The 13,598-nt window shown below is 41.8% G+C and overlaps 1 pseudogene; it reads left to right on the top strand.

Moving 5' to 3' along the window:
* The first annotated feature begins 8,425 nt into the window (after window positions 1-8,425).
* On the top strand, window positions 8,426-8,590 carry LOC148362355 (U2 spliceosomal RNA; annotated as a pseudogene).
* The last annotated feature ends 5,008 nt before the right edge of the window (window positions 8,591-13,598 follow it).

Consider the following 13,598-nt stretch of genomic DNA (forward strand, 5'->3'; position numbering starts at 1 on the left):
TTTGTTACCTTTGGATGACGTTCTTTCCTTCGATTTCTTGTGAATGTCTTTAATTCGTACGTACCTTCGATTATGTATCAGTGACTGTTGAATTAAACTCACTAAACACGTTTCATTTGTGTTTTCGGACGATTTTATTGCGACGAGTTACCAAAAAAGGCTAACGAAATACATGTGAAGAGTCTGGTCGCTATGGAGACCGTGAAGCGTAAATGCTGCGTTCAAGATATCGGATACGCGAGTGTTACTCACAACGCTGTGATCGATCGTTTTTGTCGTTCTCACGAATGGCAACATTCCTGTAATAGATACGGAGTATTGCAATGATTTTAGATGCATTTTAACTGCCGTTTTCTTATCCTTTTGCATTTAATATGACTGCACAGGATAAGTGGGTTCCAGTGATACGTGGAGGGATGTGTCTGGCGAGGGACAATCAGATTTTCAAATAAATAAAGCTAATTCTTATAAAATATATGATTGGAGCAAAAAAAAAAAAGAAAACAATATGTAAACCTGAGCATATAAAATAATACGTTTGATCGTCTTACCTTACAGTTCTAGTGTCAAACTCATGGCCCGCAATGACTTGCTGTTTTAAATATGTCCACCTGATGTCGCCAAAGTCAGACGCAACTCCCAAGCAACTGTAGCTGCATTTGCTGACGACCATTAATTAGATAGATAGATAGATAGATAGATAGATAGATAGATAGATAGATAGATAGATAGATAGATAGATAGATAGATAGATAGATAGATAGATAGATAGATAGATAGATAGATAGATACTTTATTCATCCCCGAAGGGAAATTCACATTTCCAGCAGCATCCCTGAGCTGAGAACAATACAATAATAAAGCAAAAAGAATACAATATACAAATACCCAGAGTGACGTGCAAATGCCCACTGTAGCGTGTCATATAGAATATCTAAATAGTGCTACACAGAATACATATTGCAATAAAATTCGGTAATATGCAATGTAGGGGGTGTGGTTTAATGTGGGCTTTTACTCTGCCGGGTAGAGTTAAAGAGCCTCATGGCATGAGGAAGAAAAGATCTCTTCAGTCTGTCCGTAGTACAAGACAGTGCCAGCAGTCTGTCGCTGAAACTGCTCTTCTGTCTGGAGATAATGCTGTGTAGTGGATGCGATGGATTGTCCATGATTGACCTCAGCTTTTTCAGTGCTCGTCTCTCAGCTACTGTTGTTAGGCTGTCCAGCTCTTTGCCCACAACAGAGCTCGCTTTCCTAGCCAGTTTATTGAGACGAGAGGCATCCTTCTTCTTGACGCTGCCTCCCCAACACGCTGCCGCATAGAAGAGGGCGCTTGCCACAACTGTCTCAGAATATTTTCAGGAGCTTTTTGCAGATTTTGAAGGAGGTCAGCCTTCTGAGGAAGTAAAGTCGGCTTTGCCCTTTCCTACATAGAGCTTCTGTGTTGGCAGTCCAGTCCAGTTTGTTGTCCAGCTGCACACCCAAGTATTTGTAGGTCAGGACAAATTCTACACATTCTCCTTTGATGGTTACAGGAACCGGGTGAGTTCTGGTTCTCCTGAAGTCCACCACCATCTCCCTGGTCTCGGTGGTGTTCAGGTGCAGGTGGTTTGCGTCGCTCCATCGGACAAAGTCCTGAATCAATTTCCTGTACTCCTCCTCCTGCCCATTTCTGACACATCCCACCATCGCGGTGTCGTCGGCAAACTTTTGCACATGGCAGGACTCAGAGTTGTACTGAAAGTCCGATGTATACAGAGTGAATAGGAACGGAGAGAGCACGGTCCCCTGCGGAGATCCTGTGCTGCAATTTGAATTAACCAGAGAACATTGAGGAAACCCAATCTGATATTATTTAACTTTGAATAAAAGTCACATCCATGATGTTGAGGCAATATGAAACATACAAATCAAAATAGAATAGTAACTAGTGTTTTTTGTGGAAATTTAAAGAAGCTTTAGCTCCTTCCTATGATAAATTTGTTCCCATATTCAGGTAAAAAATTTCATGAAAAGTAAAAATAATAAAAAGCAGATACCCTTTAAAATCATTAAATCAATCATTTGAATTCCTTTTTGTATGCTAGTTTCCCTGAAGTCAATTGCTATTATAATTTTCTTTTTTACAAATGCAGTTATAAACACTACAAGAAATTAAATCTTAGAGACGGAAAACATATATTGAGGAAAATAAAAACCTTAATTGTTATTTTATAATGTCATCTTCCATCACTGAATTACAATTTAACTGTGAGACACCCAAAAGACCCCCAACCCTCCAGCTAGGGCAAATTTCTATGCCATTAATTAGTTAGTCTGGCTCCTTGAGAAAATTGATTATCCACTTTCCCCTGAGCTAAATGAGTTTGACACACATGCCTTAGAGCATTTGAAGAGGAACTTTAACTTCTGTGCTTTTTTTAGTTGCATTTTTCATGCCTCCAGAATCTAAATAATGCTTTCTATACACCCAAGGGCACTTTGTTTGCAAAATAACATTTTATTGCGAGAACAATGAACCCTGCAAGAACTTTTCAGTGTTCGATATTTCTGGTGACGTGATTTTGGTCACTCGGGGGCTGCTAACACACTCTCAATCGCTGGATAGAGGAAGCAACACTAGGAAGTGGGGGTTTCATTTATGTGTGGACAAAGATCTGAGTCATTCCTGCCATTTAGTAGTGATTTCTCATACTGAGATTGTTCCCAGAGGCTTGATACTTGCTGATAAGCAGCGCCAAAGCCATTAGAATCTAAAAACAGTTTGACACTCAGGGACAGTGCTTCTGAAACCGTATTTCTACATTATGGCACTGATGACTGACTAATGATATACTGTATATAAGTCAAGTCGAGTCACATTTATTTGCATAGCCCTTAATCACAAAATGTCTCAAAGAACTGCACAGGTTACAATGACACCATCCCCTGATCTTAAGCCAACACGCGGAGAAGGAAAACCTCAAAACTTCAGCATGAGGAAAAGAAGAAACCTTGAGATGGGGTCTCACAAGTGGTAATCCGCCTCCCCGGATGGCCAGAGTGCAATAGATTTAGCATTAGGTAAGTACACAAAAAAATGTGAACATGTAGAAATAGGTAATATGTAGAAATGTGTCCATATAATAAAAATTCTATATATTTTCATTAAATATAATCAATCAATCCAATCAAGAAATGTTATTTGTCAAGAAAAACCTAGAAATGTAAAATAATTGTGGAATGCTGTCAAGCAATCCTGGAGTGAAAAAAACTACTGAAAGGCCACACGGATGTGAAGCAGTTTTAAAAACTGTGGTCATGCAACTAAAAATTAGGATTGCTAATTGCTTTTTTTTCAAAATACAAACTACTGGTATATTGTCTGGTATGTAACAATAAAAAAATATACTAAAAACCAGGGATATTCTGGTTAGTCACATTGCACTGCTATTAATTTGAAGAGCACTATATACAGACGCTCCCCTACTAACGACCATTCGACTTGTGGAAAAATATCTGGAAAGTTAGATTTTGTATTGTTGATCTTTTTCCGAATACAAGATATTATTGTAGTGCTTCTTTCCGCCTCTACCGGCGTGTGGTGGCGCTGTGAGAGGTCACCCAGCATCCACCCCGAAGAAGAAATACGCTTCCTCTTCCTAGTTCGTGTGTAAACATACTGTACTGTATCTTCAGCGCGCTAAGAACGTTGACATTTTTATTGTTTAATATCTCATGGAGCCATTTAATATGGTTGGTGTAAAGTGTAAAGCTGTTTCATTTGAAATGAAAGTGGCATAAGAAAGCTTGATGCGGTTGAGTAAATGGTTGGATCGCTTTTTAAGGCCACTTTATACCACAGAGGAGGAAGTCGCCTAACCGTTGAAGCGCAACTTCAAAAAGGAAGGTAAACTTAAGTTTATTTGCCTTTATAGAGCAATTTTTTTAAAATGAAATGTTTATTTTTTTGTCATGATCACCGATGGGAATCACCTGAGCCCGCTCCTTTGGTGGACTCTGATTGGCTCCCTGTCCCTATGTAAACCCACTCCTATCTATCTCCTTTTGTCAGTCCGTCTGCGAACCGCAGTTAACACTAGGCAAGCCTTTTTCGACCCTGACTCCCACCTGTTTTTTGCTCCTGTCTGTCACCCGAATTCAACCCGTTTTTGATCCTGACCATGTCCACTCTCCCGTCCCGGCTTTCGACCTCTTTTGTCCCCTTACCACATCTACTCTCTTTTCCCGGCTTACGACTCGCTTCCAACCACGACCACGTTTTTGCTCTCCTGTCCCGGCTACTGAACTGTTTCCCGCTCCTGACATTGCCATCGCTCGCCAAGGAAAATCCACTTCCGCGTTCAGAGCAACCTGCTTCTCGCGTCCAGCAATCACCGGATCGTGGGCGCAACCCTTTCTCTGTTACGGACCAGGACAGCAAACAGGAATGAGAACCCAATAGCGTAACGTACTCACAGTTGATTAGCGAGAGGAGGAATGCGCGCACACTCGATCCGGGGATCGATGGTCGTGGAAGTGGATCAAAATCCGAACAAAAGAGTGGTCAAAATCAAACAGATCGGGCCGAAAATAAAACGAGATCAAACACAGGCAAATTCACAGGACTTCAGGCATATCACACAGAGTCTAGCAGGAGTTTCGCAACTCGCAAGACTGCGTTTAAGTAGTCCGGCAGCAATCTGTCAATGCGTTTCAGCTGGTGTCAGTGGGCGGGGCCAATTGGGCGCTGTGGCAACCGTGACAGAACCTGGCGCCACACGGCGGGGACCAATTGGGCGACATGGCAACCATGAAAACTTGTGAGAAACGCAACTCAAGTGGGTCCTGTCTCCGTTCTGGTCCTGACAATTTTTTAGTACAAAACAATACAGGTTACTTATACCAGCCTTAAACATACTTATAGAAACCTTAAATATACAAAATATAGCACTGGAGCAACTTACAAACAAATTCAACTTACGAACGATCGTTCGAAACCTCGTTTTTAAGTAGGGCAGCGTCTGTAATGTAAAAAATCTGCAATTTTGAAAGATAAAATGAAAACGCTGGGAAGTCAAATAAGAAAGTACGTACTTTAATACTGATGGGACCATTTAAGTTATGCCAGCCAATTTTTTGCCATTGGGACTCTTTATATTGAAGGTCTACAGAAAATTGAGTTCTTTAGCTATATAGACAAAGGTGTCTTTTTTAGCATTGAGCATTGTTTAGTAAACAACAGCTGAACATTGCTAAGTTTCTTAAAAAGACTCTTTTCCAGGAAAACTTATGTGAAAGGATGCTGAACTTTAACTTCTGTGCTGTTTTTGGTTGCACTTTGTGATACCTTTAGAATTTAAACATTAGTTTCTATACACCTAAGTGGTAACCCCCCTCCACTTTGTAAGTAATAATAATAATAATTACCTTTGTATTGTCATTCTTTGTAACAATGTACACAGAACGAAATGTCGATACACCTGACCCGTTGTAGCGAGCCGATGCAGCCGCAGCCAACAGAGGCCGCCATTTTACCAATGTTATAAGTCTTAGGTATGACTCGGCCGAGGCGCGAACCAGCGACCTCCCAGTCTCAAAGCGGGCGCCCTACCATCTAGGCTACTGAGTAGGGCAGCGCTTGTAATGTAAAAAATCAGCGATTTTGAAAGATAAAATGAAAACGCTAGGAAGTCAAATAAGAAAGTACTTTAATACTGATGGATCCATTTAAGTTATGTTTGTCACGACCTACAGCGGAATCTCGGACTCAATTGCGTTCGTTTTGAAGGAATCTTTATTGGATTGAGCTGACAGAGCTGGCTTTGGAAACCGATGGTTGTCGGTCGCTAGCAGCGTTGGACGGAACGGCAGTTCCGTGACAGGTAGGCAGAATCAATACGTCTTAGCGGGCAGGTCGATGGCCAGGGCAGGAGAGTAGGTCGTAAATGCGGGGCAGAAACAGGTCGGAATCGAAGGCAAGAATCAAAAAAGGAGAGTAGTCTTTGGTACTTGGTAATCTGGCGAAACACACAGGATCACAGAAGTACGGTCTGTTGTCCTTCTCTGGGGGCGCTGACCGCTTAATAAGAGAACGTCAGCCAATCAGAGCGCGCTCCTTCGCGCCAAACGATTGCCACAGGTGTCTTCACTTTGGCAATCATGACAATGTTTGATGATGACAGGTGAGCCACTGCCTCCCCAGAATGGACGTCACTGGAAGGATCACTGTCTTAGGTCAGGTGACATTTTCTTCTTCCTTTTATTTGTAAATGACTAAACAACCGTATACACACGTTTCATTCACCGACTACAATCACCTCCTTACAGCTTACTATACGCCAACCTTTGAAATGATCCTCAAAGGCAGCTTCCTGTTATTCACTTTGACGGGGGGGTTATTATGGTCGTTTTATATCCATTCCAAGGTTGGGTTGCGCGTTCGAACCGGTTTCCATAAACCTTGCCGCGTGCGTAAACGAACAGAGATAAGTTTCGGAAAGTCGCTTGGCTTTCAAACATCGGCGTTATACGAGATGAAGTAAATGTTTCACTTCTACCGGGTTGTATCTTTATTGTCAGACGGGAACTGAAGATGACCTCTGTCTTCCTTTTACAGCTTGCGGGGGTGTAAAACAAAAAGATCCTTTTATGATCCGCTTCGCTGAAAAATCATTCACTTTCCCACCGATCTCATCCCGATTGTCGGTATGATAAGATGTAGAACGCGGGCCCCTTCATTTTGGATTTTTGTTTTACTTCTTCTCAAAGAAGTATTATAAGTTGCAAATGTTGTTGAATATGTGCAGCCGTGATTGGAATCATTTATCGACATTGTAAATCTTAAACACAATACCACCATAAAATCTACAACATATTTATTAAATGTCCTTCAAAGTCTCATTCATCGTCGGATACATCAAAGAGCTGTTTCCCTCCTGGTGCTGTTCTTTGGGGTTGTTGGCGGGTCATCTCTGAAAAGCAGGATGATGCCATACACCCGAAATAACGGCGACCTGAAGATGAAGGTGCTGTATCTAAGTCAGATCAGGAGGTTTCCCGTGTTACTGGTAACCAGGGAAAGCAGTACTGTTTTATCTCATCTCATTAGCTGCACCGCTTATCCTCAGTAGGGTCGCGGGGGTGCTGGAGCCCATCCCAGCAATCATCGGGCAGCGGGCAGGGGACACCCTGAACTGGTTGCCAGCCAATCGGAAGGCACACAGGGACAGACAACACGCTCGCTCATTCACACCTAGGGACAATTTGAACCGGCCAATTCACCTGAAATGCAAGTCTTTGCAAGCACGGGGAGAACATACAAACTCCGCACAGGAATTCCGGTAGCTGGATTTGAACCCACACAGGAGGTTCCCAAGACCTTAGAACCACTGCGCCGCCATGCTGCCCCAGTACTGTTTTATATAGGGGAGTAAACCCCTATCCAAAAGACTGCCTGGAAAGGGATGGGTACCGCCAGGCTGTACTTGCCCAAGACACACCACAGGAAGGGTGCACCTACCACCCTGGTGTTTAAGGGATCTGTGAACCCATATCATTCAGGAAGACTTTCTGTTTTGCAACCCCCATTGCAGCCTGCTCATCCTTCCAAAGTTTCCTCATTTTCCTTATGTTGAGGTTTTTGAGTTTTTCCTTGCCCTCATGTAGGTTGTAGATCAGGTGATGGTGTAGTAATAGTCTGTAGTCTGTGCAGCCCTTTGAAACTCCTTGTAATTAAGGGCTATACAAATAACCATGACTTGACTTGACTTCTCTATTCTAACATTTATCTCTGGTACCATTAATAAAAATAGTATTATATGAGATCATATCTAATCCATTTTTTATGTGATTTATATCGATGGTATTCCAGTGGATAGGATTTGGTGCTCTTATTGCTGCAGCGTGGGTTTCATTCCCAATGCATCCTGTCATGATTACTAACTCTGATCACCTGGAGCAATCATTTGGGCGCCTTCTGAATGGCTGGCACTTTGCTCTTAAGCGCGCTGCGCCCAGGTTTCCTCGTCAGAGTGTACATTTGTAACTCTGTGTGACTCTCCTGATTTCCCATTCGTCTAAGAACTCTGCTTACCTGTTCCTGCCTGTCTCCGATCCGACCTGTTTCCGTCCCACGCTTCGATCTCCTCTCCAGCCCCGGTAAGCTCGACCTGCCTGACTTCCGCACTCCGATTGGCCACTTGATCCGAAGCTATCTCTCCGGCTCCGCTGCTGACGTCTGACGACCATCACGTCTCCCGCAAGCCCTGAACGCTTCCTTATATAAAGAACTGAAACGAATGCTCTGGGGTTTCCTGGTCTGTTCTGGTCTCCTGATAGATCTATCAGAGAAGAATGCAGTCACTTCATGTAAGTGGAGTCAGCTGGCGGCATTTCTCCTATACAAAAACACAATCAGGTTCCCGGTTCTTTGTAGGTTCCCTCTATATCTATCACTGGTGGACTAGTGGTTGGGCTCCAATACTCTGATCTGGATTGTAGCACTAATCCAGTATTGATTTTTGTAACTGGGAGATGGAATAGGAGCTTGCCCTGTCCACTCCACGCATCGGCCCGGTATTGCAGTACCTCCGGGAACGGTGCATTCGCACTGATCGCTTCTTGGCCTTTTGGCTAGGATCTTGTCTTAGCCTCTTGGCTAGGAGCAAGTGTCTCGGCCTGTTGGCTTTGAAGTGTATCATGATTTGACTGATTATGGATAATGGATAATGAAAAATGGACAGTGAACTTATAAAAAATCCCCCCCCCCCTCTATAGCCATCACTCTCTCTCTCTCTCTCTCCTCTCACTTCTCCCCTATAAGTCTCGACTTTACTTTATTTGTTCACTCTTTTTCAAGGTTTCATTTTCCTCCTCATAACTGCAGTCAATTGTCTTGATTTCAGGTCAAGTCACAACTCCCCTTCAACGTTCTGTCTCCTTGGTTCTGTGCTAGTTTGTTTTCTTTCATGTCATGCCTAAACACTTTGGTCTCAGCGTCTTGTTATTCCAGTGTATCAAACCCTTGCCTGCCCTTCCTGGAACACGAGTAGCACTTGACAAACTCTTGGACTGTCGCCCTCACTGTTTGGATTTACTTGACCACCAACCCTACGCCTGCATTGTGATTGTTGCCTTGTTACCTGACTTCTTGTGTACTGAACCATGCCTGAATTTCTTTTGTTCCTATTCTATTTCCCTCTTCCTCTCAATCTCTCTTTATCTCTCATTTTTCTACATTTCTTAATTTCTCATTTTTCTACATTTCTTTTGCTTTGTCTTTCTCATGTTCTTTCTCTGTTTCTTGTTTTCTCTTTTTCCCTTTCGCTCTCTTTTCCTCACTCTCTCTTTTCCTCTCACTTTCTCTCTCTGTTATTAATCTTCCTCCCTTTCTCTTTCCCAAAAAAAGAATACAATGGAATGATATTTCAGAACAAATTGTGAAAAAAACAAGCGCACACGAACATAGCCATTTTTTTACCATGTTCCATATCTCAGAGACCCTCTGTATCGTGTCAAAACAAAATGTCCGGGACTGGGCTGTTTTACTGTCCCGAATAGGGATAAACAACAGTTAACTGACGGTGGGGACACAGAGTGGTGATAGTGTCTCCGATACCGCTGTGCAGTAATAAAACATCAAAAAGCCTTCCAGTGCGTTACACACCAAGGCCTTTTGTGATGTGTCGTTTGTGAACGAACTGGCTTTATAAGCCGGCTCTTGGAAGTGCTGCTAAATGGCTCCCTGCCAATTAGCGGCCGGTTACTTTCAAGATGCTTTTTTCTTCTTTCTTCTTTCTTGGTCGAAATGCATGTTTTTTTCTGCTTTGTTGACTTTAAATTTGTTGAGTCTGAAAAGCTTCAACTTGTCTGGCAATTTATCTTTTTTCTGGACATCCGTACACTGTTCAGAGATCCCTGGATTGTAGGGTCGCCACCAGGGTTGGGTAGGGTTACTTTAACTTGATTACTTTCAATTACCTTTGGATTACTGCAATACCAAATATGCTAATAAAAGACAAAAAAAACTAAATATGAATAAAATGATGACTCACAACACGTGGTAAGCTTTCTCTCCTGGCTTTGATCTCTTTGATCTCCGGCAAAACTAACGTAAAATGTGACAGAAACAAAATGAAAATAAATCCAAACAGCTTGCCAACATCATTTTTGCCGTTAAATGTATTCCGTTACTCCCCAAGCCTACAGAAATTGTAGTCATTTTATTCATATTTAGTTTCTTTTGTCTTTTATTAGCATATTTGGTATTGGAGTAATCCAAAAGTAATTGGAAGTAATCCAGTTAAAGTAATCCTACCCGACCCTGGTCGCCACTTTGGGTGTTGTGTCTTGGGAAAGTGCAGCCTGGCGGTGCCCATTCCTCTCCAGGTCGTTTTTGTATCATACATATAGTACTGGTTTCTATCGTTACCAGTAGCAGGAAAAGCCTCCTGATTTGACTCAGATGCAGCACCTTAATCTGGTCGCCGTTGCTCCGCTCTTCAGAGATGAGCCGAATCTTGGCATTGATGGAACCAAGTATGAATAATTTCAATATAGATACAAAAATATCTGAAACATAGTTTTTTGTCCGAGCCTTTAAACCTTTAATACAGGGATGTCAAACTCATTTCAACTCGGGGGGCCACAGGACAGAAAATCATTCTCTCGGGGGCTGGACTAGTAGATTAGAGAGAAGTAAATAAGAGAAGAAGAAAGAGAGAGAAAGAAATAGGAGAGAAAAAGAGAGAGGGAGAAATAGAGAGAGAGACAGAGAGAGAAAAAAATAGAAAGAGAGAGTGAAATAAGTTAAAAAAAGAGAGAGCGATAAAGAAATAGAGAAGGAATTAAAGAGAGAATAAGTGAGAGAGAATGAGAGAGAAAGAGAGAGAAATACAAGTACAGTGTTTGTGAGGGCCACCTGCCTTTGGCAACATCAAGTTTCAACCTGCAGCTCGTTTTTCTCTTGCGCTTCTCTGAGCGTTGTCTCGCTGGCCGGATTCAATCCCTGATCCGGCCCACGGGCCGCCTGTTTGACACGCCTGCTGTAATATGTCACAAAAGCCATGTCATCGCCAAAAAGTTTGCTTTTAAACATCATAGTTTATTTGTTGTTGCACTGAAAAGTCAATATCTTTAATTCCGATGCCCAGTTTTTCAAAGATTCCAAGTTGCTTGACATTAAGTCAGAAAGTCTAAATGGGTTAAAAGTTCACTAGAGAGCAAGAACATCAATGCGATTATCTCATCTCATCTTATCTCATTAGCTGCACCGCTTATCCTCAGTAGGGTCGCGGGGGTGCTGGAGCCCATCCCAGCAATCATCGGGCAGTGGACAGGGGACAACCCTGAACTGGTTGCCAGCCAATCGCAGGGCACACAGAGAGAGACAATTCGCTCGCTCATTCACACCAAGGGACAATTTGGACCGGCCAATCCACCTGAAATGCATGTCTTTGGAATGTGGGAGAAAACCGGAGTGCCCGGAGGAAACCCACGCAAGCACGGGGAGAACATACAAACTCCGCACAGTAAGTCCGGTAGCTCGATTTGAAACCACACATGAAGTTCCCAAGACCTTAGAACTGTGCTGCACACACGCTAACCACTGCACCGCCGTGCTGCCCATCAATGCGATTATAAGTTTGGGAAAAAAAAACAGATTTGAGACTTTGTGTTTTCTTATCCGTCTTTAAAAAGGATTACCATGTAACTTAACATCTGTTAACTTCCTGGTGTTCACAGTCACAACATAAACCACATGCGCTGATCAAATAAACCACCCTCAATGAAACTTCACTTTCCTTTGACAGACTTTGGTGCCCCAAGGCCTTCCAGAAGGCGCTCACAACTCGAAATCTGATTGGATAAACCAACAATTCCATCATTTGTGATGTCTCAGGAGCACCTGCCGATGTGAAGATTTCTGAGCCTGGCAACGACAATCAGGGTTGGGTAGGGTTACTTTAACTGGATTACTTTCAATTACTTTTGGATTACCCCAATACCAAATATGCTAATAAAAGACAAAAGAAACTAAATATGAATACAATGACTCAATTTTGTGCAGGCTTGGGGAGTAACGGAACACATGTAACGACAAAAATTATGTTGGCAAGCTGTTTGGATTTATTTTCATTTTGTTTCTGTCACATTTTATGTTAGTTTTGCCGGAGATCAAAGAGATCAAAGCCAGGAGAGAAAGCTTACCACGTGTTGTGAGTCATAATTTTATTCATATTTAGTTTTTTTTGTCTTTTATTAGCATATTTGGTATTGGAGTAATCCAAAAGTAATTGAAAGTAATCCAGTTCAAGTAACCCTACCCAACCCTGATGACAATGGCTGAAATATGATCGGTAAAATGCTTAAATATGAAAGCGCAGCCATGTTAAATGCAATGAAAATAAGCTGACAATTCGAAATGATTAATTAAGTATTCGTGGACAAAATATAATAACAATGCATTATTCAGATATTTTCAGGCCAGCAGAGAAAGCCTTGCAGGCCCTGATGGCCACTGATGCTTTCTCTTTGCTAATGTAACAAGTCGTTTCAACGTCGATCTGCCTGGCAGAATAATGCTTTTTGCCAACTTTTTTGTGATTTAGGAGTTTTTGGTCTTCAAAACTTGTGAAAAACAAATATAATTTGGTCTTTAGAGCAGGGGTGTCAAACTCATTTAATTCAGGGACCACACGGTAGAAATAACATTCTCACGGGGGAAAACTAATAAATGAATGACATAAAAAGTGTGCCACGGTTGGGGTCTTTTTGGAGGCTCACAATTAAATTATGATTCAGGTATGTAAGTTTTGATTATAAAACAAAGTATATGTAAATATATATATACTACAACAAGGATCGTCAGGCGATGCAAGAATGCTTTTAGGCAGATTTTTTTTTTTTTTTTTAGATCTGTCTGCATAGTGTTTATCGATTGTGTATTTGTAAAAATAGAAAGCAAAACAACAATTTTATTTCCACTACAGCTTATTTAACTATAGGGAAATTCATGCAGACTGGAAAGTGACAATAGCATACAAACACTACAATATATTTCTCTTTTTGGGGTCATTGCGTGTATAATGTTAAAAATACAAAGTGTTGTGTAATGATCTTCCCCCTGAGATCCAATCTGCAAACTCGGTGGAACTTTTCATATCCAGGCATAAAACTCACTTTTATTTAATAGCTTTTGAACTACAAAATCTCATGTTGACAATATCAGTGTATTATTTGTTATTGCAGCATTCATTGCAGCCTGGTCGGCCTGGAAGTGGGGTTACCTCATGTGCGGTCATTTCTCAAGGTTTCTTTATTTTCCCCATGCTGAGGTTTTTGAGTTTTCCCTTGCCCTCATGTATGTTCTAGATCAGGGAAAGGTGTAATAATAGTCTGTGGTCTGCAATAATCTGTGGTCTGTACAGCCTTTTGAGACTCCGTGTGATTAAAGGCTAAACAAATAAACATAACTTGACTTGACTCATCCTGAGGTTTTTGAGTTTTTCCTTGCCCTCATGTAGGTTTCAGATCAGGGGATGGTGTCATAATAGTCTGTAGTTTGCAATAATCTCTGGTCTCTGCAGCCCTTTGAGACTCCTTGTGATTAAGGGCAT

The sequence above is a fragment of the Urocampus carinirostris genome, chromosome 7, assembly GCF_059441175.1.
Source record: "Urocampus carinirostris isolate Australia breed hairy pipefish chromosome 7, RoL_Ucar_1.0, whole genome shotgun sequence".
Classification (NCBI taxonomy): domain Eukaryota; kingdom Metazoa; phylum Chordata; class Actinopteri; order Syngnathiformes; family Syngnathidae; genus Urocampus; species Urocampus carinirostris.